General features: G+C 47.6%; 1 protein-coding gene across 5 annotated transcripts in view; it reads right to left on the bottom strand.

Annotated features, from left to right (window-relative positions):
• The window catches only part of LOC141056383 (phospholipid-transporting ATPase ID-like), a 241,249-nt gene that overhangs the window by 193,624 nt on the left and 23,636 nt on the right, over positions 1-23,989 (bottom strand). For 2 of the 5 annotated variants that reach the window (XM_073553157.1, XM_073553158.1), the window contains exon 2: positions 6,235-6,325. The exons of the other annotated variants lie outside the window; for them this stretch is intronic. The gene's annotated coding sequence lies outside the window, so the exon portion shown is untranslated. The remainder of the gene's footprint in view (positions 1-6,234; positions 6,326-23,989) is intronic. 5 annotated transcript variants of the gene reach the window in all.

Genomic DNA, 23,989 nt, shown 5'->3' with positions numbered 1-23,989 from the left:
CTGCCCTGCGGGTGATTTCTCTGTGGGATCCTTGGAGACCAGTCTGAATTCCTGCTCCTCCAAAGCTAAGTTTGCTGCTCGGCCTTTTGCTTTTGTGCTTTGACTTTGTTTTTGCTTTGTTTTTCTGGATTTCTGCCATTCCCTGCTGGGGTGTGCTGAATTCATTTAGCTCTGTCTTCTGAAAATACCTGAGTGCTGATTCAGTTTTTCAAGCCTAGCTGCTTCAGGGCCTTTTTCATATCAGCTGGTTGGCTTATGTCTTTGATAGGGTTTTGGCAGATTGCAGACAGCAGCCTTCCTGTCCTTTCCTATCTAGGTAGTTTTGGGGCCCCGTCTTTGCTCAGTCTATCTTTCTGTCTGTGTTAGTATTTTCATCTTGCTTCACCGTCATTATATGTTGGGGGCTGCCTATTGCTTTGGGGTCTGCTCTGGGGCAGTTTAGATTTCCCCGTTCTTTCTTTAGGCCTATGTATTTCTCCGGCTGTGATCGAGGGGTCTAGGGCATTTTAGGAACCCCCCACGGCTACTGCTAGTTGTGTTGATAGGTTCAGGGGTCTGCAATCTGATAGTTGCCAACTTCTCTGGTTTTCTGGACTTAGCTTGTATTTCTGCTTTTGCCTCCTACGGTGACTCATTCATAACAGAATCACCCGCCATACCGCAGATTCTAGGGTACTCAATAGCAGGAAAGAATTGTAAAAAAAAAAAAAAAAAAAAAAGGTGTGTATATTTTTTCCTCTATATCTCTGAGGCCGTAGGGGGAATTTTTTTTTTCTCTCAATGGAGATAAAGCAATTGTCTGATCGTGTGGAGCAGCTCGCTGTGGAAGTGCGGGGAATTTCCGCCTACCTTGCTCATTCACATGCTGCTGAACCAAAGATTCCTACACCTGATGTATTTTTTGGGGATCGGTCTAAATTTTTGAATTTCAAAAATAATTGTAAATTATTTTTTGCCTTGAAGCCTAACTCGTCAGGGAGCTCCGCGCAGCAGGTTAAAATTGTCATCTCTTTGCTGCGTGGCGATCCCCAGGATTGGGCGTTTTCTTTGAAACCAGATGATCCTATTCTGAATAATGTGAACGCATTCTTTCAAGCTTTGGGGTTGTTGTATGAAGAACCTAATTCCATTGATCAGGCTGAAAAGACCCTGCTGGCATTGAGCCAGGGTCGTGATTCTGCAGAGTTGTACTGTCAAAAATTCCGAAAGTGGGCAGTACTTACTACCTGGAATGATAATGCCTTGGCTGCTCTCTTTCGGAAGGGGTTGTCAGAAGCCGTAAAAGATACTATGGTGGGATTTCCTGTTCCCTCTGGTCTGGACGATTCTATGTCATTAGCCATCATTCAGGTTGATCGGCGTTTGCGCGAACGCAAAGCTGCACGAGAGGTGTTGCCACCTGTTGAACAAATGTCTGAACCTATGCAATGTGATAGAGTTTTTTCCAGAGAGCAGCGTCAGGAGTTCAGAAGGCGTAATAAGTTGTGTTTTTTCTGTGGAGATGCCTCGCATATTATTTCTGTCTGTCCCAAACGAGAGAAACGCTTTGCACACACGTTTTCTGTTGGGGGTGTTCAACCTAAGTTTCTTCTGGCTATTACTCTGATCTGCTCCCTGTCCACATTTTCCGCCAAGGCGTTTGTGGATTCTGGAGCAGCCCTAAACCTAATGGACTTGGATTTTGCTAAACGTTGTGGATTTCCGATGACACCTCTGCAGACGCCTATCCCTTTGAGGGGGATTGATGCTACTCCTTTGGCTAAAAATAAACCCCAGTTTTGGACCCAGGTGGTAATGCGGGTCGCCCCAGACCATCAAGAAAATTGCAGATTTCTGGTGTTGCATAATCTGCATTATACTGTTGTTCTGGGGTTTCCCTGGTTACAGATTCATAATCCAGTTTTGGATTGGAAATCTGTGTCTGTGGTGAGTTGGGGTTGTCGGTGTGCCTTTAGTGAGGCTCCGGTGTTTTCCACCTCTCCTCAGTCGCATGATGTTCCTGATTATTTGGCGGACTTTTATGATGTATTTAGTGAGAATGAGTCTGCGTCCTTGCCTCCTCATAGGAGTTATGACTGTGCAATTGAACTGAGCCCGGGGTGTAAATTTCCCAAGGGTCGGCTCTTCAATTTATCTGTACCTGAGCACGAGGCTATGCGATCCTATATTAAGGAGGCGTTGGAGAAGGGTCATATTAGACCATCCTCGTCACCCTTGGGTACCGTTTTTTTTTTGTAGCCAAAAAGGATGGATCATTAAGACCTTGTATTGATTATCGTGCTCTCAACAAAATTACTGTTAAATATCAGTATCCGTTACCCCTGATTTCTGATCTATTCTCCAGAGTTAAAGGTGCTTGCTGGTTTACCAAGCTTGACCTCAGGGGGGCGTATAATCTTATTCGCATTAAGCATGGGGATGAATGGAAGACGGCGTTTAATACTCCGGAGGGACATTTTGAGTACCTGGTGATGCCTTGTGGGCTCACTAATGCCCCTTCTGTCTTCCAGTGCTTCATGAACGATATTTTCCGAGATTTTGTCGATAAATTTTTGATTATCTATCTGGATGATATTTTGATCTTCTCCAAGGATTGGGATTCTCATGTGGAACATATTCGGACTGTGTTCCGGATCTTGAGGGAGAATTCCCTGTATGTCAAAGGATCGAAATGCCTTTTTGGAGTACAGAGGATTTCTTTTTTGGGATTTATTTTGTCCCCGTCAACTATTGAAATGGACCCGGCCAAGGTACAGGCCATTCACGATTGGGTTCAGCCCACTTCTTTGAAGGCCCTTCAGAAGTTTTTGGGTTTTGCCAATTTTTTATTGGAAATTTATAGCAAAATTTTCTAGTATTGCCAAGCCATTGACTGATTTGACTAAAAAGGGTGCTGATGTGTTAAATTGGTCTCTGGAGGCTGTTTCTTCCTTTCAGGAGTTGAAGCGAAGATTCACCTCCGCCCCGGTTTTGCGGCAACCTGATGTCTCACTTCCATTCCAGGTGGAGGTGGATGCTTCCGAGATTGGTGCAGGAGCTGTTTTGTCCCAAAAGGATCCTGTAACATCTAAAATGAATCCCTGTGCTTTCTTTTCCCGAAAGTTCTCTCCATCTGAACGTAACTATGATGTGGGGAATAGGGAACTGTTGGCCATGAAATGGGCATTTGAGGAGTGGAGACATTGGTTGGAGGGAGCTAAGCATCAAGTCGTGGTCCTCACTGACCACAAGAATTTGATTTACCTAGAGTCAGCTAAGCGCTTGAACCCTAGACAGGCTAGGTGGGCCTTGTTTTTTACACGTTTTGATTTTGTGGTTTCTTTTCTTCCTGGAACAAAGAATGTCAAGGCAGACGCCCTCTCTAGGAGCTTCCTTGCTGATTCTCCTGTGGTGACCAAGCCTGCTACCATCTTAGGCGAAGGGGTAGTTCTTTCTGCCATCTCGCCCGATTTGACACGTGCTCTGGAAGAGTCCCAGGAGGACAAACCTGAGCGTTGTCCCAGTGGAAAGTTGTATGTTCCTGACCAGTGGAAGAAGAGAGTGATGTCTGAAGTTCATTGCTCTGCTTTGGCTGGTCATCCAGGTATTTTTGGTACTAGAGATCTGGTGAGTCGGTTTTTTTGGTGGCCCTCCTTGTCTCGTGATGTCAGGAATTTTGTGCAGTCCTGTGGGACGTGCTCCCGGTCTAAATCGCGTTCTCGCTCTAGTGGGTTGTTGATGCCTTTGCCTGTCCCCAAGAGGCCATGGACCCATATTTCAATGGATTTCATCTCTGATATGCCTGTCTCTCAGAGGATGACTGTTATTTGGGTGATTTGTGATAGGTTCTCTAAGATGGTTCATCTTGTACCACTCCCTAAGTTGCCGTCTTCATCTGAGTTGGTGCCCCTGTTTTTACAACAGGTGGTTCGTTTGCACGGGATTCCTGGGAACATTGTGTCTGACAGAGGAGTGCAGTTTGTGTCTAGATTTTGGAGAACTTTCTGTTCCAGGCTGGGAATTCAGTTGTCCTTCTCCTCTGCTTTTCACCCTCAGACCAATGGGCAGACAGAGAGAACAAACCAGACCTTGGAGTCATATTTGAGATGTTTTATTTCTGATGATCAGGATGATTGGGTTTCATTTTTGCCCTTGGCCGAATTTGCTTTGAATAATAGAGCTAGTTCTGCCACTTTGATGTCACCTTTTTTTTGTAACTTTGGGTTTCATCCTCGATTTTCTTCAGGGCAGGTGGAGCCCTCTGCCTGCCCAGGTGTTGACACTGTGGTGGAGAGAATGCACCAGATCTGGGACCAAGTGGTGGATAAGTTATCTCTCTCCCAGGAGAAGGCCCAGCGGTTTTCCAACCGACATAGGACCATTGGTCCCCAGTTTAAGGTTGGTGATATGGTGTGGTTATCATCAAAAAATATTGCTATGAAGGTGGCTTCTCCTAAGTTTAAGCCTAGATTTATTGGACCTTACAAGATTGTGGAGATTATTAATCCGGTCTCTTTTCGTTTGGCTCTTCCTGTCACATTTAAAATCCATAATGTGTTCCATAAATCTTTGTTGAAGAGGTTTGTTGAACCTGTTGTTCCGGGGGTGGCACCTCCAGACCCTGTATTGGTTGAAGGTAACATGGAGTATGAGGTAGAGAAAGTACTGGATTCCCGTCTGGCTAGACGGAGACTCCAGTATTTGGTTAAGTGGAAGGGTTATGGTCAGGAGGATAATTCCTGGGTCTCCGCCTCTGATATTCATGCCAAACGATTGGTGCGTGCCTTTCATCGGGCTCACCCTGATCGCCCTGGTGGCGTAGTCAGGGCTGCCACTAGGAATTTCGGGGCCCCATACTGGCAAAATTTTCGGGGCCCCCTTTAGACTCCGCCCAAGCTCCATCCAGCCCCGCCTCCACCACTCGAACTGTCCACAGTCCCACCGCTCTCTCTTGGATAAACTCCACTTCTCACCTATCACACATTAACAGTTCCCATCACCAGGTCACACATATAGCCAGCAGCTTTTGCTTTGGCCAAAAGATTGTTTTAAGTCGCCACCATAACAGGGTAGACACTTTTGGCCAGGCCCTACTCTACTGTAACCTATTAAATATTTGTTAAAATATGCAATACAATTTAGGTATATTTTTATTTATTTTTCAATTTTTTAAAATGACCAATAATATCACATACAAGGAACAAATACCACCGCACTATGTCCAGACCACAACTTACCACCACATACAAGGAACAAATACCGCTACACCATGTCCAGACCACATATTACCACCACATAGTGACCTATAATAAGACATACAAGGAACAAATACCGCCATACCATGACCAGACCACATATTACTACCATAGTGACCGAATAATATCACATACAATGAACAAATACCACCGCACCATGAACAGACCGCAAATTACCACCACAAAGTGACCAAATAATAGAATATACAAGGGACAAATACCACTGCACCACGCCCAGACCACAGATTACCACCACATGGAGACTGAATACTACAATACTGACATTAATTAAAAAAACATAATACTATGACCATAAGAGACATTATACACACAAGATCTGTACTTAGTATGCAGTGTCTGTGTACAGGTAATATAGTGATCAATGACATTATACACAGGAGCTCTGTATATAATGTACAGGTAAGGCTGGTTTCACATTAGCGCATTTTATGCGCACGCACGGCCGGGGGTAGCTCCGCCCCCGATCCGGCTCTCTGCCCGGCGTGCCCGCCCCTTGCCTGTAGCGCCGCCTCCTAGCGGACGGCGGCGCCTGCGATCGGCGCACCCTATCTTTAGCATAGGGTGCGCCGATCGTGCGCAGGTCGTGCGCTAGTTGCGCTTTGACCTGCGCTGCGCACTTATGACGGTGCGCCGTGCGCGCCAAAATCCGAAAAGTTCGATTTTGGCGCGCACGGCGCACCGTCAAAAGTGCGCAGCGCAGGTCAAAGCGCAACTAGCGTACGGCCTGCGCACGATCGGCGCACCCTATGCTAAAGATAGGGTGCGCCGATCGCAGGTGCCGCTGTGCGCTAGGAGGCGGCGCTACAAGGAAGGGGCGGGCACGCCGGGCAGAGAGCCGGCTCGGGGGCGGAGCTACCCCCGGCCGTGCGCGCGCTGAAAATGCGCTAATGTGAAACCGGCCTAACACAGTGATCACCGGTGACATTATACACAGGACCTCTGTACATAGTGTCAGTGTACAGGTAACACACTAACTCACCAGTGATGTCGCTAGGTGAAGTCCTTCATCTTTGTTTTTCATCTTTCATCCAGCACAGATCGCCATCACGTCTTCCAGCCAGGACTTGTCTCTGCAGGAAATAACACAGTTATCTAGAGCTCCGCTTGCAGAACACATTACTTATTTTTTCCCAACTTCTACATTACACCACATGAAGAAAAAAAGGCGACATAGTATCACTCTACACAGTAACAGGACCGCCCCCCCATTTACAACAGTATCCTCAAGAAAATAAAATACATCACTGCAGTAATAATATCCCTTAATTAGCCCCTATGGTAATAATATCCCCCATCCTGACTCCCGTGTGTCTCATTTTTGGCTTCAGCCATATGTTCTCCCATCCCACCCTCATCAGTATCCATTCTGCCCCATATGATCTCCCCTCCTGACCAATCTGTCTAAATCGTATCCATCCTGCCCCATGACCCTGCTCCATCTATCTCCAATCATGCCCGGTGTCTCACATTCTGCCCCCTCCTGTGTCTCACTGTCACATTCTGCCCCCTCCTGTGTCTCACTGTCACATTCTGCCCCCTCCTGTGTCTCACTGTCACATTCTGCCCCCTCCTGTGTCTCACTGTCACATTCTGCCCCCTTCTGTGTCTCACTGTCACATTCTGCCCCCTCCTGTGTCTGTCACATTCTGCCCCCATGTCCAGCATTCTGCCCCAGTGTCTTGCATTCTACCCCCAGCGTCCACCATTCTGCCCGCAGCGTCCAACATTCTGCCCCAGCTCACAGCCTGCCCCCATGTCCAGCATTCTGCCCCCCAGCGTCCAGCATTCTGCCTCAGTCTCCAGCATTCTGCCCCAGCTTCGAGCATTCTGCCCCATGTCCAGAATTCTGCCCCAGCGTCCAGCATTCTTCTGCCCCATGTCCAGCATTCTGCCCCGTCTCACAGTCTGCCCTCATATCCAGCATTCTGCCACCAGCGTCCAGCACTCTGTCCCCAGCGTCCAGCATTCTGCCCCATGTCCATTCTGCCCCCAGTGTCCAGCATTATGCCCCATGTCCAGCATTCTGCCCCCTGCGTCCAGCATTCTGCCCCATGTCCATTCTGTCCCCAGTGTCCAGCATTATGCCCCATGTCCAGCATTCTGCCCCAGCGTCCAGCATTCTGCCCCATGTCCATTCTGCCCCCAGCATTCTGCCCCATGTCCAGCATTCTGCCCCCAGCGTCCAGCATTCTGCTCCCAGCATTCTGCCCCTAGCGTCCAGCATTCTGCCCCCAGCGTCCAGCATTCTGCCCCCAGCATTCTGCCCCCAGCGTCCAGCATTCTGCCCCAGCGTCCAGCATTCTGCCCCCAGCATTCTGCCTCCAGCGTCCAGCATTCTGCCCCCAGCATTCTGCCCCCAGCGTCCAGCATTCTGCCCCCAGCGTCCAGCATTCTGCCCCCAGCACCCAGCATTCTGCCCCCAGCATTCTGCCCCCAGCGTCCAGCATTCTGCCCCAGCGTCCAGCATTCTGCGTCCAGCATTCTGCCCCCAGCGTCCAGCATTCTGCCCCCAGCGTCCAGCATTCTGCCCCCAGCGTCCAGCATTCTGCCTCCAGCATTCTGCCCCCAGCGTCCAGCATTCTGCCCCCAGCATTCTGCCCCCAGCATCCAGCATTCTGCCCCCAGCATTCTGCCCCAGCGTCCAGCATTCTGCCCCATGTCCATTCTGCCCCCAGCATTCCTGCCCCATGTCCAGCATTCTGCCCCCAGCATTCTGCCCCCAGTGTCCAGCATTCAGCGTCCAGCATTCTGCCCCCAGCGTCCAGCATTCTGCCTCCAGCATTCTGCCCCCAGCATCCAGCATTCTACCCCCAGCGTCCAGCATTCTGCCCCCAGCATTCTGCCCCAGTGTCCAGCATTCTGCCCCCAGCATCCAGCATTCTGCCTCCAGCATTCTGCCCCCAGCGTCCAGCATTCTGCCCCCAGCATTCTGCCCCAGTGTCCAGCATTCTGCCCCAGGCCCCCTGGATAGCCGCTCTCAAAAAAAAAAAAAAAAAAATTCTTCTTACCTTGTTATCTGGCTGTGCTCCAGCGGCAAGGCTCCCTCCCTCTCCCAGTCCCACGTGGCACACTGACTGAATGAGGAAGTGGAGGAGCAGAGCAGTGTGTGACGTCAGGTGAGGGCGGAGCTGTGGCTGGACCATTGTGCAGGGGGGGATTTCGGCGCTGGCTGGACCATGGTGCGGGGGGGAGCCTGCCCGAGGGGCCCGGGGGGCCCGGCAGGCGCTGAGTCTGAATTTAAAATAAAGCTGCAGAAGCCTGTATAAAATGTAGGGGGGCCCCAGCGCGGATCGGGCTGCCAGCATGGTCGGGCCCCCCTAATCACCGGGCCCCATACACATGTAAGGCCTGTCATGCCCTGATGGCGGCCCTGGGCGTAGTTGAGGGTTCGGTGACCCCTCCTCAAGGGGGAGGTACTGTTGTGAGTTCATTTTCCCCTTCATTACTGAGACCCGAGTAACTCCCTCTTCTGGTAAAGAAAGGTAGTGAGCCTGATTGTCATACACCTGAGGCTGATGATTATGACTGGCTGAGTGGAGTTACGGACTGGATATAATGCTGCCGACGCCCTTCTGCCCTGCGGGTGATTTCTCTGTGGGATCCTTGAAGACCAGTTTGAGTTCCTGCTCCTCCAAAGCTAAGTTTGCTGCTCGGCCTTTTGTTTTTGTGCTTTGACTTTGTTTTTGCTTTGTTTTTCTGGATTTCTGCCATTCCCTGCTGGGGTGTGCTGAATTCATTTAGCTCTGTCTTCTGAAAATACCTGAGTGCTGATTCAGTTTTTGAAGCCTAGCTGCTTCAGGGCCTTTTTCATATCAGCTGGTTGGCTTATGTCTTTGATAGGGTTTTGGCAGATTGCAGACAGCAGCCTTCCTGTCCTTTCCTATTTAGGTAGTTTTGGGGCCCCGTCTTTGCTCAGTCTATCTTTCTGTCTGTGTTAGTATTTTCATCTTGCTTCACCGTCATTATATGTTGGGGGCTGCCTATTGCTTTGGGGTCTGCTCTGGGGCAGTTTAGATTTCCCCTTTCTTTCTTTAGGCCTATGTATTTCTCCGGCTGTGATCGAGGGGTCTAGGGCATCTTAGGAACCCCCCACGGCTACTGCTAGTTGTGTTGATAGGTTCAGGGGTCTGCAATCTGATAGTTGCCAACTTCTCTGGTTTTCTGGACTTAGCTTGTATTTCTGCTTTTGCCTCCTACGGTGACTCATTCATAACAAAGAGGCCAGGATGGGGACATTACAGGAAGAGGCAAGAATGGGGACATCATTACAGAAAGAGGCCAGGATGGGGACATTATTACAGGAAAAGGTCAGAATGTCGACATTATTACAGGAAGAGGCCAGGATGGGGACATCATTACAGAAAGAGGCCAGGATGGGGACCTCATTACAGAAAGAGGCCAGGATGGGGACATCATTATAGAAAGAGGCCAGGATGGGGACATCATTACAGAAAGAGGCCAGGATGGGGACATTATTACAGGAAGAGGCCAGGATGGGGGGCATTATTACAGGAAGAGGCCAGGATGGGGACATTATTACAGGAAGAGGCCAGGATGGGGGGCATTATTACAGGAAGAGGCCAGGATGGGGACATTATTACAGGAAGAGGCCAGGAGGTGGGGCATTATTACAGGAAGGAGCCAGGATGGGGACATTATTACAGGAAGAGGCCAGGATGGGGACATTACTACAGGAAGAGGCCAGGATGGGGACATTACTACAGGAAGAGGCCAGGATGGGGACATTATTACATGGTGGTGGGGAGGGGGGAACCAAGACATATGTCTTTATAGGATCTAGAATACTACTTCTGACCAATATGCTGTTGGGGGCCCAGGTTGCATCAAAGCCCATCAGACTCTAATTACGCACAGCAAATCATCTTGCTGGATGCTTCCAAACAGTCTCTGGAAATTAGATATTGGGGAAAAGAGGGATAGTCATGATGAATTTCAACAGGAGCCTACTCCCCTCATGCACAAAATATTGGTGCTGTAACGCCTTAAATTTTCAGTGTTCTTATTTTACTCTTTAGGACACCCCCATCCCATAATAGACAGAACAAAGGGTAGCGCCATCTACTGGTGGCTGTTGGTATTGACATATCAAAAGAACACTGATTGCTACCAGTAGCCACCATGTAAATTTTTTACTGCACCACAGAGCCGCACGCGTGTTTCTCCCCTCTCTGACTCTTCAGTTATTTTTACTTTTTCTCTTTTCGTGTTTATGTTTCCTTCCACGGTTTGTACTGGAAGACATCTGTCTGGTTTCAATAAAATCTTGGCTCTTGTTCCTGTCTCTGTGCTGGGACATTATCTCAACTACACCCATCATTCGCCGCCGTGTTACTGTACACCCTGGAACGATGACACGCTGACGGCATGGAGCATGCTGGCACATCTGTAGGGGACTTGGCAGGTTTGGCCTAACATACAAAAGAAGCTGTCAAAAGGTACAGTAGCAAAAGGGAAATGGGGGGAACATTCGTGACAATCTCTGTGCAGCGCTAAGGAATATGTTGGCGCCAGGAGGGGAAAATACAAGAAGAAATGAGAGAAAAAAAGGTTTTGGGGGAATTGAGAACCCACTATATGGACAGGTGCAGATCATTTGAGAGAATTGAGTCGATTATGAAAATCACGCTCTGATCACAGGGTGACCCGATTCTCTCGGATGAGGAGAAGACAGAGAAAAAAATCTCCATCTTGTCCATTCTATCAGTGTGTGGAGATCAGACTGCACTCAGATGTCATCAGAGTGCAGCCGATAGTTTCCACTCATTGACTTGCATGGTCAAGTGCGATCCGAATATCCGAACAAACTTGGGCATGATGTGACTTTTGACCCCGGACAGGTTCTGCCTGAGGATAAAATCAGACATGTGCACGGCCCCATAGAGTAACATTGGTCTGAGTGCACTCCGATGTCTTGTTGGATAGCACTCAAATCGGAAGTACGCCTTAAACCAGAGCTATGGGAATGGAGGATGTTAATTACCGTACATTTATTATGGAACGAAGGAGCAGAAATCTCACTAATTCCAAGGACAAAGAACTGTACTGAAAAGTTGGGAAAATCTTCTATAAATATTAGGTGAGGCTCCCACTCTGTTTCCTGTACAGATAACAGCTGTCCACAGCTTATCCAGAGACAAGTCTGTACAGCGGCCGTATCAGCACCATTACCCAGCATGCACTGAGGCGTCCAGAAAAAGTGCTATCTACAATGAGAAGGCCGCTTACGTTAAGGAAACACTTCGGATAAGGGAATTTTACTTTCTATGGAGCAGCTGCAACTGAAATCTCAACTTTTTCTACACTTCAGGTCTTCTAATGCTATCCATACACATCACATTATTGGCCTGGATCCTGGTGAATTGAATGGGATCTCTAAAGCAGCAGCAGACACTTAGGACCCCCCCCCCATACACATCGGACTAATGTCGACCAATCCCGCCATTATCGACAGAAAATGTCAAAGGACAGAAGGATCCGGCATGTAGTCCGACTGTTTTCTACTAGATAAGCCACCACCAGAGACAGAGGACATAGGAGCGCTCTCGGCTAGCAGAGTCGGGGAAGACAGCTACCTGTCACACCATGCATCTAAAGTGTATGGGGGTCTTCATCCAAAATACCAGGTGATAAAAGCATGAGATTCAGAGAGTAGCCCCACCCGAATCCCCAACCCTATATTATCCTGGCAACACACTCAAAAATATCCCTGGCCATAAGGCAGTGCCAGACCATAAATTACCTCCATAGCAGCAGCCATGATGCTAGGTCACACTCTTGGGCTTATAAAGACATGTGCGCCATATAGTAGTAGTGCCAATACCGTAATACAAATCCAAGCAGATCTGCCCTTCATTTATCCTGTGAGACACTGTGCCTATGATACAGCACACTTTTTTTTTTTTATAGATGGCACAAGAATGGTACTTACTTTGCTAAAGTGCCAAAAAAGTGGAAAAAAATAAAATTGCGCAAAGATGCGGTCTATCACATGCCCCCTGTGATGAAGGAGTTAACTGCTCCTACCCCCCCAGGGCCTGTAAGCATATTGAACAAAACAGGATTTAGGGCTCCAATGTTGAATAGCAAGGTCTTTTAGTATGATAATGAGATAAGGCCCAAAACAGAACTTCAGAGCTTGAGAAGGAGCCACCTCAGCATGGGGTAAGAAGGTGCCTGGGGGCGTCAATTAGAATATACCTGACAGCTAGACACAGAAATACACATCCATTGTCAAACCCAGCCGCTCCGACTCCATCCTAGGATCATGGATTATGAGCACATCTTTCGAGTTATGGACTTATGAAAAATATTCGAGTGACCCTGAGGAAATCGCGCATCTGGCAGTGTGACTCCTGAGGCGGTGAGGGTTCTGGGGCCTGAGATACATAGATTGGCCCTCCACAGCGACCCAATGGGGCCATGTTTGCTCTCCACACGACAGGCAAAACAAACCGCATTCACTGGTACTTCTCATGTCCTGATCCGATCATGCTGTTGAAAGTTACCCCCTTTCTTAGATATTGGGAATAAGTTCTGCAGGGAGCTACAGGGTGGAGATTATTAGCCCACCCTCTGACACAGGGGGAGGGAGCTAGCGTGCTTAAGAACTAGCAGCCCATGGCAGAGAGTCACTCTCTCACAGAAGAACCAGACGATGATGATCTAAGAAGGAACTGGGGACAGATCTGCCAAGGGGGAGCAGCGGCCCATGCTTTGGGGTCTGTCCGGCAACTAAGATTCTTGTACCTGCGGACTGCAGAGCTCCCGGCACCCACATGCAACCTACAATCTGGTAAATTGACCTCCAGCTTAATATCTCTAAGTCTTGTACCATTATTGTTATATTTTACTCTGACTGCAAATCCACTGTAATTCCGTTGTATAGCTTACTGTATATTTCTGTAATTATCTAGTGTGCCCTTAAGGCAATTAAACCATAAAATTAATCTTGGGCTGATGCTTTTACTCTGATTACGAATCTTAGAATACCCAGCGGGTAACAGGACATCTGTCACGCTCGCACCTTGGCTGAATGGCGAGATGGATCTTGCACGGGAGGCCGCATCGGCAGACTGTGGAACAGGTGATGGCTGGACGGTCATAGGTGGTTGAGACGATTCACCCACAGGTTCCTCTTGTCTGGTCTGTCTCTGGAAGCTTGGATGGGAAGACTTTTTAAGAGCAGCTGGACGAGGCATGTCGAACACTTTACGGAAGGCCACCAGGAGGGCTCCCAGGCTCATGACGACAGGGTCCCCTGCTTCCCAAAGGGGACAGATCCACATCAAGGCATCACCAGCTAGGTAGGACATGATGTATCCCACCTTGACCCGGTCAGAGGGGAAACAAGCTACATTCTGCAGGATGTAGTGCAGGCACTTTTTCAGGAACCCTTGGCACTCTTTGGGGTCCCCATAGAACCTAGGCAGGTCTGCTGGGTCGTGCTCTTCATAGGCCAGGAGCTGCTCATAGATGGCCTTGGAGACTATGAGTGGTTCAGAAGTCTCAACAATTGGAACCACGCAAGGCGGAACAAACTCTTCCGGTGGCTCACACTGGCAGGGAGAAAGTTCATCGTGCTCTGCGAGCGGAAGGATATGGGACTCAACGGGGACCATGGCCTGTGCAAACTGTCACGCTCACACCTTGGCTGAATGGCGCGAGCCGGGGGGTTGTGGCCCCTCTGTGCCACAAACCAGACTATCCTGGAAGGGGCGTCACTACGACAGCTACCTCGGTCTTCACTGGAGCCTCTGATGGTGAGGTCAGGCTTGTGCGGCAGGTAGCTGTCGGGTGCCACTCCAGGGTGGTGTCTGGCTGTGGCTGCTGATCCCACTCGGGGACAAGTCACTTGGACAGGTGTGACTAAAAGGCAGGCTGAAACACTGGGCAAGCAGGCACGGCTGGGACACGGCAAGCAGACACGGCTTGGTACACTGGCAGGCAGGCACGGCTTGGAGACACAGGGCAAGCAGGCACAGCTTGGAGAAACAGGGCATGCAGGTGTGGTGTATGAAGGAACAGGTTGGGACCTGTTCACACAGGAGGTGCAGGTATGGATATAGGCAGGAGTGCAGAGTAGGCTGGGCGGCAAGGGAGCCGTGCAGGCAGAGCGGCAAGGGAGCCGTGCAGGCAGAGCGGCAAGGGAGCCGTGCAGGCAGAGCGGCAAGGGAGCCGAGCAGGCAGAGAGGCAAGGGAGCCGAGCAGGCAGAGCGGCAAGGGAGTCGAGCAGGCAGAGATGCAAGGGAGCCGAGCAGGCAGAGATGCAAGGGAGCCGAGCAGGCAGAGATGCAAGGGAGCCGAGCAGGCAGACATGCAAGGGAGCCGAGCAGGCAGACATGCAAGGGAGCCGAGCAGGCAGACATGCAAGGGAGCCGAGCAGGCAGACATGCAAGGGAGCCGAGCAGGCAGAGATGCAAGGGAGCAGAGCAGGCAGAGCGGAAAGGGAGCAGAGCAGGCATAGCTGCAAGGGAGCAGGGTAGGCAGAGCTGCAAGGGTGCAGAGCGTCAGATAGGGAGGACACAAGGAAAGACACAGCAGAGAAGGAACCACAGACAAGAAGACTGACAGACAGAGGTAAGACTGAGTTCAGACAGAGACATAGGGACAAAGACACAAGGACCAGGATATTCTGCCTCCTGGCAGGCAGACAGAGAAGTACTAGGCAAGGTACCAAGACATACGCAATAAGAGCCTTCAGAGAAGGCAAGACATAGGACAGGGCCTGGCTAGCTCAGCAGCAAGGAGCTAACTGAGTTTAGACATTGCACAGGCAATGTTTCAGTGGGTGTGGTGGAACTAAATAGTCAAGGGCTCTAGGTGATTGGTGAGGGACAGATTAGACAGGTGCACCCTGACTGCATAAGAACCAGAGAGTTCTGGCACCGCCCCCCTATACACACAGTCAGGAAACATGGAGAGCAGAAGCACGAAGCACAGGACTGGCAGCAGACAGATTTCACAACATGGCTTGAAGCAGAAAGTAAGTTGGTGTGCGGGGGATGGGAGGCCATGCAGTGATGCCAGCAGAGTTGTTACAACATCCTCCCCAGTGGCCATTTGCTCTAGGTGCAGTTCCCTTACTGACCTGAGAGACAAAGGGGGTGCCGAAGAGCTGTGACTGTGTAGTTACATCCGCATCGTCGCAGCTACAGCCACAAAATTTGGCACAGTCACACGTCTGGACCCCGAGAGCGTCCTAAGCTATGTTGTGAGGCGAAATTTTAACCCCGCACGTTCCAATTCACCAATTTTGCCCCTATCTACATACTGGGGGGAAAAGTGTGTGCGCGTCAAGCCCCGCCCCTCATTATGATGTCACAATGGTTGCCATGGCGACGCTGATGTCATCAAAGGTTGCAAGCCCCGCCTCCGCTCATTATGATGTCATAATGGTTGACTATGGATTGGAGGATGTGTGATTATATGGGCACCGGACTATGGGATGGAGGATATGTATGACAGGTATATGGGCACGGGACTATGGGATGAAGGATATGTATATGGGCACGGGACTATGGGATGGAGGATATGTATGATGGGTATATGGGAACGGGACTATGGGATGGCGGATATGTATATGGGCACGGGAGTATGGGATGGAGGATGTGTGATGGGTATATGGGCACTGGACTATGGGATGGAGGATATGTATGATGGGTATATGGGAACGGGACTATGGGATGGCGGATATGTATATGGGCACGGGAGTATGGGATGGAGGATGTGTGATGGGTATATGGGCACTGGACTATGGGATGGAGGATATGTATGATGGGTATATGGGAACAGGACTATGGGATGGCGGATATGTATATGGGCACGGGACTATGGGATGGAGGATGTGTGATGGGTATATGGGCACTGGACTATGGGATGGAGGATATGTATGATGGGTATATGGGCACGGGACTATGGGATGGCGGATATGTATATGGGCACGGGACTATGGGATGGAGGATATGTATGATGGGTATATGGGCATGGGACTATGAGATGGCGGATATGTATGATGGGCATATGGGCACGGGACTATGGGATGGAGGATATGTATGATGGGTATATGGGCATGGGACTATGGGATGGAGAATATGTATGATGGGTATATGGGCATGGACTATGGGATGGAGGATGTGTGATGGGTATATGGGCACTCGATTATGGGATGGAGGATATGTATGATGGGTATATGGGCACGGGCCTATGGGATCGTGGATATGTATGATGGGTATATGGGCATGGGACTATGGGATGGAGGATAATTATAATTTTCTATAACTAACCACAGTTAGTTACTATTCCCGGGCAGCGCCGGGCTCTTCAGCTAGTGTATGTATATATATATATATATATACACACATATTGTAAGGTAGCGCTTGTTATTCATGTTGGGGACACTCACTTGGCAGCCGATTAACCAGGTCCGGCACGGGTTTTTCAACATAAACAGTCCATGCGGTTTATTAATCAGCATAAACCATATACTGCAACAGGCTTATATCCGGCAAGAGAGTTCATGATAGCGCTCCGCTCTCTCAGCCCTGTGGTCACACAGGTTGTGCAATGTCCAGCAATCAGGCTCTATAGCCTCACAGTTATTTCCACCTGTCCGGGGATACCTCTTAGCTGCTTCTCATTCAGGACGTCCGTTCCCTTCTGGGGACTGACCCACACACACAGGCCAATATACAGAGGCCTCCCCGGGTCAGCGGCCTCCACATGTGCTCTTCAGGTGGCAGCACCTCTTCCAGCACGTCGGCCTTCCGGGACCTTCCACACGGACCAATCAGATCCAGGCACTCTCTCTCATGTGACCTACCCTGGTCACCTTATATGGTCCGTAGCCACGCCCACCGGATCACATGGCTATGACCTCATCGCAGGTCCTATTTCAGACACCCAGCTATACACACACATATACAGGCTTACTATGGGCGTTTAGACACACACCCCTGGGTGGGTTTGTAGGTGACTGGTCCCACCAAGCCACCTGGAAGCTTTCCCTGATACACTGTAACAAAAACCTCAGCAGTACCTCTGCTGATTAACACACGTTCAAGCTTCCATCCCAGGGCCACCCACCCTGGGATACATAACGGTCATTTATCATCCTGGCATTCATCCTACTTCCATTACCACAATGGATATGCCTGTGTGCATGACCCATACAGCGCCCCCTAGCTGTCACAGCGGTCACTGCAACACAATCTATATGTACAATTTTCATGTTACACTTGCACTTTTAATGTTGTTTTGCTGTGTTTCCTGGGTGGTTTAGATCTCTGTGTCCCATACTCTTTTATTATAACTTTTAATCATGTTTATGTCATGTTTCTGATTAATTACAAATAAAGGTTGTTATATTACAGTTCGGCCTTCTGCTTCCATTTTCTTTGGGTTTTTCAATTATCATCTGCTTAGATGTCTCTCTCTGTTCCTGTGCCAGTCTGTGCAGACATATATTAATTAGCGAAGGAGAAGAGCAGTCAGGAAGAAAGGATCACTGATGTGTTTGTGGGCAGAAGTGAAATAACACAAAGCAGAAAGGGGAACTATGGGAATGGACGCCTTACACACAGGTATTTAGACATCTGTTTCTTGAAAGTCTGGATAGCAACCAATATGGGAAACATGAAAGCATCCACAGAAACTGCCATTTAAAACCTTTATTCAGAACTTTTTTTTTTTTTTAACTATGGGCTTAAAATTAACAGGCAGGTAGTTGCTAACTACTTGCCTGTTCTACCCAGTGCTGGCACAGAACAGTCACTGCCGGCGATTCAGCTGCTCCATGTCAACAGAGCAGACAGAGCAGCTCTTCCTCTTCTGAGCTGCTCTGTCGACAAAGTGTGACTGTTTACATCTTACTGATTGGCTGCTGGCTCCCTGCAGTTAGGCAGCTGGGAGCAGGCTGTCAATCAGTATGACTCTGGCTGTCACACCCTGTCAGCAGAGCGGAAAAGTAGCCGCCACTCTGTCGACGTGACGCCAACGGAAGTTGCAGAATCACTGTCAAGTGCAGTTATCAGTTACCGCTCTGTGCCGGCAGAGATCGGCGCTGGGCATCTACCTGCCTATTAGTTTTTAAGTCCATAGTAAAATAATAGTCTTGGATAAACTCTTGGGTCTTATATTTTTGGACCTTTTTTTTTTTAGTACCTGGATAAAACTGAGGTAAAGTATAGAAACAGCAAAAGAGCCGACCATTATGGATAACTGTTCAAATCTTGGAAATAGAGAAATGAAAAAAGTGAAACAAGACAATGGGTGTGGACTTCATATAAGAATCCATTAGTCACAGGCTAAAAATGACTAGAGTGACTAGAGACGTGATCTGCGGAGAGCGTCTGCTCCCGTCCAGTACTGACATGTCGTGCAATGACTCATTTACATGACTCCACGTGTATCGCGGGGGAAAGTTGTAACCTACTGCACAGAATGCCGAGCGGAGTATAATAACGTGTAACAACTGTCTACACATCACACAAGGTGATACAACAATAAGTCACACCTGGTCAACCTAAGGGTAAGTGCACACGCTGCGAAATGCTCTGCGGATCTGGCCGCGCGGATTTTGAAAAATCCGCAGGTAAATCTGCAGGTCAAAAGACCTGAGGTTTTACCTGCGGATTGCTCTGCGGTTTTGCCCTGCAGTTTATCATCTCTACAATGGAGGAGATGGTAAACCGCAGCGGAATCCGCAGAAAGATTTGACATGTCAATTCTTTCTGCGGTTTAGAAACCGCAGCAAATCCGTGCAGAAAAATCCACACCGTCTGCACTGCGGTTTTTAATATACATAGGATATTATGGTACTGTACACCGCAGCAGAAACTGCTGCGGATCGGCAGCGGCCAAATCCACTGAGGATCCGCAGCAGAATCCACAGCGTGTGCACACACCTTACAAAGCCATGCTGGAGGAATGCACGGAAATCTACTTCTAACATAGTAATAAATAACAACATAAGGGGAGCAGGGAAGGTAAGCTCCCACCTTCCTCTTACGTGTCTGTCAGCAGAATGCAGAATTCAGGTGTGGTTTACATTGGGTTATTACTCTAATCTTATTAAGCAAAGTCTATGTTGGTGGTCAACTGGCCACATACCTTCATGGGCGGACTTGGAATTTTATTTTAATAAAAATTCCCCTCATTGTTCTCTTATTTTGAATCTATTGACATCTAAGCATTTATCTCAGGCTAATCATCCAATTTTTGTGGCTGCTATTGTGGCTTGGAGGAGGTTTTTTAAATTTAAAGGGGGTTTTACACTAAGCAATATCGCTAGCAATATCGCTAAAACGTCACTGGTTTTGTGACGTTATAGCGATATTGCTAGCGATATCGCTATGTGTGATACTTACCAACGACCGGCTCCCCCGCTGTCCATCGCTGATCGCGCGAGAATGTCCGGCTCCATTTCTCGTCGGGCGCTTCCTGCTGAGACTTCCTGCTGTGACGTCTAGCGACGCGTGGAGGCGGGCGGGAGGACGCAGGATCGCTGAGTGTGAAAGGTGAGTATCGTGCGCTGCTGCATCGCTGTGAGATCTTTCTGTATGAAAGCTCACTAGCGATCATTTAGCGATGCACCAGCGATCCTGACCGGGTCGGATCGCTGGTTGGATCGCTGGTGCATCGCTAAATGTAAAAGGGCCTTTAGAGTGTTTTTTCTAGGATTCAGCTCCTGTTGAGGCTTCCTCTCTCTTTTCTGGCCTCTGTTTATTCATTCGATTTGCATTCTACTTGGGCTGACTGGGGTATTTCTAAATTAAATGACATCTTTGATGGTCATAAATTTGTGTCTTTTTCTCATCTTAAGAATAGGTTTGGGGTTCCCTCCTCTGCTTTTCTATACTTTACTATGTTGAAAGAATTTTTGTCTCCACTGGTGACTCGCTGCCCTCCGCTATCGGAGCCAGCGATCAATATTTTATGCAACCCAGGCCATAATATTTTTTGGTCCAATCGTTATATCTACCAGGGGTTCAACAACGATTCTGCATTTATAAAATCCCCATATATGAAAAAATGGGAATCGGTTTTGAATTTTTCTGTTACCCCAGAGGTTTGGGAACTGACCATGTCTCTAACCTATTCTGCTACCATGTCTATGGCTCTCCATGAGTCCTACTTTAAAATCATATCGAGATGGTACTATTCGCCATCTCGTCTAGCTTTTATCAACCCTTCCACCTCCCCTCTCTGTTGGAGGGATTGCGGGCATCATGGTAGCCTTTCCCATTTATTTTGGTTTTGTCCACGTCTTCAGCATTTTTGGAACGACATCTCCTCTCTTATTTCTCATATTTTAAATCAATCAGATTTTTCACTGACTCCTCAGTTCGCCCTGCTCTCGTTGGATGCAAGTCGTTTGAATCCTTCTGTTAGGAAATTGGTTATTCATTTACTTTTGATTTCTAAAAATGAAATTGCGTTTTATTGGAAATCCACTCGAGTGCCCACTTCACTCGATATTATTGCAAAGCTGACATTACATAAGTCATATGTGCAAAAATTGGCGTTGCTGAATGGCTGTCTTCCTTCCTTTATAAAGAAATGGTCTCACTGGCTGGAAATGTTTCCATGAGTTCTTCTTATTATTATTTATAGTCTGGCTGTGTTTTTTATTTTTTCTTTCATGTGTCACGAATGCCTCATGATATTGCATTTATGTACGCTCTGTTATAAAATGTTAATAAAATTGTTTGGAAAAGTGGTTTGCATTGGGAAGATGGCATGTTCTTACATTTACGTGTAGACTGACTTTACTAGAACTGAAACCACTAGCTTCCACCTATATTAGCCCTGTACTGGCACTCCGCAAACTTAAACGACTGCTGGCCAAATTCAGCCTGCAGCTATCTCAGACATCTCTCCCATACACGGGAGCGCTCACTTGGCCTGTGTTTTCTATGAGAGAGTTGATTGCAATCATCTCAGGGAGAACGAAAGGATCATCAGTCCAAAATTAGACATGACAGATCCTTAACTCGCCCGACAATTGTTTGTTCGTAGCACCAATACACAACGGCATCCACCCATGTCCCCCAATCGCGCTCCTGCGCAGGCGCACTTCTCTCTCCCTGGCAAGAGCAGAGCAAAGTATTGTACTGCGCATGCCCCGGGAAAAGCCAAAAAGCGTAGAGGACTCAGAAGTAAAGCGGACACATGTGCACTACGCTACTTTGCTCTTTCCTCGGCAGGGAGAAAGGAGAACACCTGCGCAGGCTCAAGATTGAGGGACACTGTGTAAATGGCGAGGACGCGTCATCTACTGGATACAGGGCAGGAGAATGGCAATTGTAGGAAGAAAGGAGGCGCAGAATCAAGACCAGAGATGAAACACACTGCTTCTTTGTGTAGCATCATGGAAAAGTCTCAAGAAATCAGCCAAGATATCAGGAAGACAATTGTGGACTTGAACAAGTCTGGCTCATCCTTGGGTACAATTTCAAGATACCTGAAGATGCCTCATTCATCTGTACAAACAATTATACGCAAAAACAAACATGACGCGATTGTCCAGCCATCACACCGCTCAGGAAGGAGACGGGTTCTATGTCCCAGAGATGAACGTGCTTTGGTCCGACGTGTGTATCAAACCAAGGACAAAAGCAAAAGACCTTGTGAAAATGATGGTGGCAGCTGGTAAGATTGTGTCAGTATCCACAGTACTGTATCAACAAGGAGTGAAAGGCCACTCTGCCAGGAAGAAGCCATTACTCCAAAAGAAACATAAAAAAAGGCAGATTAATGTTTGCAAATGCACACAGGAACAAAGACCTTATTTTTCGGAGACATGTTCTGTGGTCTGATTAAACTAAAATTAAACTTTTTGGGCATAATTACCATTGCTGCATTTGGAGAAGCTTGGAATCCTAAGAACACCATCCCAACTGTGAAACACGGTGGTGGCAGCATCATGATGTTGGGTTGTTTTGCTGGAGGAGGAACTGGTGCACTTCACAAAATAGATTGCATCATGAGAAAATAAGATTATGTGGCAATACTGAAGCAACATCTCAAGACATCAGCCAGGAAGTTACAGCTTGGGGGGAAATGGGTCTTCCAAATGGATATTGACCTGAAGAATACTGCCAAAATGGTAACAATGTTGCTTAAGGATAATAAAGCCAATGTTTTGGAGCGGCCATCACAAAGCCCTGAACTCAATCCTATTGAAAAATTATGGGCAAAGCTGAAAAGACCGGAGCGAGCAAGGCGACCTACAACTCTGAATCAGTTACTCCAGTTTTGTCAGGAGGAATGAACCCAAATTCCAACCAACCATTGTGAGAAGCTTGTGGAAGGAGATCCCAAACAGCTGACCCAAGTCATTCAGTTTAAGGGCAATGGTACCAAATACTAATGAAATGTATGAAAACTTTTGACTTTGCAGTAATAAAAATGCCTTAACACATTCTCTTTCTCATTATTTTGGCATTTGGCAAATATTAATAATTATGGTAATCCTAACTGATGTAAAGCGGGAAAGGTTTATTCTGATTACTACGATTACAGGGCACTATATCATTTGGATGCAATAGATTAGCAGAGAATCATACAGTTACCAGATCACACAAAGACATGTACATCTGCCCCCGCAGGATCTCTTATTCAGACTGCGCAGTAATTGTAGTCTGTAAACACAGAGACATGCCATGGGGAATTTATCATTAGGTATTTTTTTATCATTTTTTTATATTTAGACATATTTATAACTTGTAAATATTTTTAAAAGATGCCTAAAAGAAGTTGCAGTTTCAATTTAGTAGAGGGATGGCGTAAAAAGTGAGCAATATTATTAGACAGAAGTGTGATATCTGAAATAGTAACCGTTGTTTTAATTTTAATTTCATAAATCAATTGAAAATTAGCAACTTTGTAACATATTTTGTCAGAGAAATCTGCTTCTTTCTCCTCCTGGACTGAATTATCACTTTAAAGTCATGGATAAATTCTCTATTCATTAGTGCTTTTAAAATTCTATGAAGAGGGGGAGGAGGAGGAGGAGGTGGGAAGAGCTAGTGGCAGAGACAGATATTCTACTGCAAGCTCCATAGAACTTTATAAGCACCAACTGTCACCTGCTATCTCAGTAAGGGAAAATCTATATTCACTGAATACAGAGTTTAGAATTGAGACATTTTGGGAATTAATCCACAGTCCTGGAGGAGAAAAAAAATATATATTACAGTTTCTTTTTTTCACATATATTTCAGATTTATGAAAAAAAGAATCAAGTTTATTCTTTAAGACACGCCAAACGTATCAAACATTCTGCAATACTGTGATCATTTTGCAGCAAATAATGGTATAAGGAAAATTTACCTTCATGATAAAATTTCACAATGGGGTTACATAAAGGCTATTATATAACAGGGATCTGAAGGTCAAATACAGAGAAGGCCGAAATACAAAAGTTGGACAAAGTTATGGGCCAACCTTGATATCCATGAACATCCCTCCACACAGTATGATGGTCCCCACAAAGTCCTCTACAAAGTATAATGGGCCCCACATAGTCTTCCACACAGTATAATAGGCCCCACATAGTCCTCCAAACAGAATAATGGGCCCCACATAGTCCTCCTTACAGCATTATGGGACCCACATAGTCCCCCATACAGTATATTGCACCCCATAGAGTCCTCCATACAGTATAATGGCCCCACATAGTGCTCTATACAGTATAATGACTTCATATAGTCCTC

This window comes from Dendrobates tinctorius, unplaced genomic scaffold (assembly GCF_039654945.1).
Source record: "Dendrobates tinctorius isolate UK_male_01 unplaced genomic scaffold, ASM3965494v1 ptg000197l, whole genome shotgun sequence".
Taxonomy (NCBI): Eukaryota; Metazoa; Chordata; class Amphibia; order Anura; family Dendrobatidae; genus Dendrobates; species Dendrobates tinctorius.
Note: the sequence above shows the minus strand (reverse complement) of the source record. Positions and strands in the feature narration are given on the sequence as shown.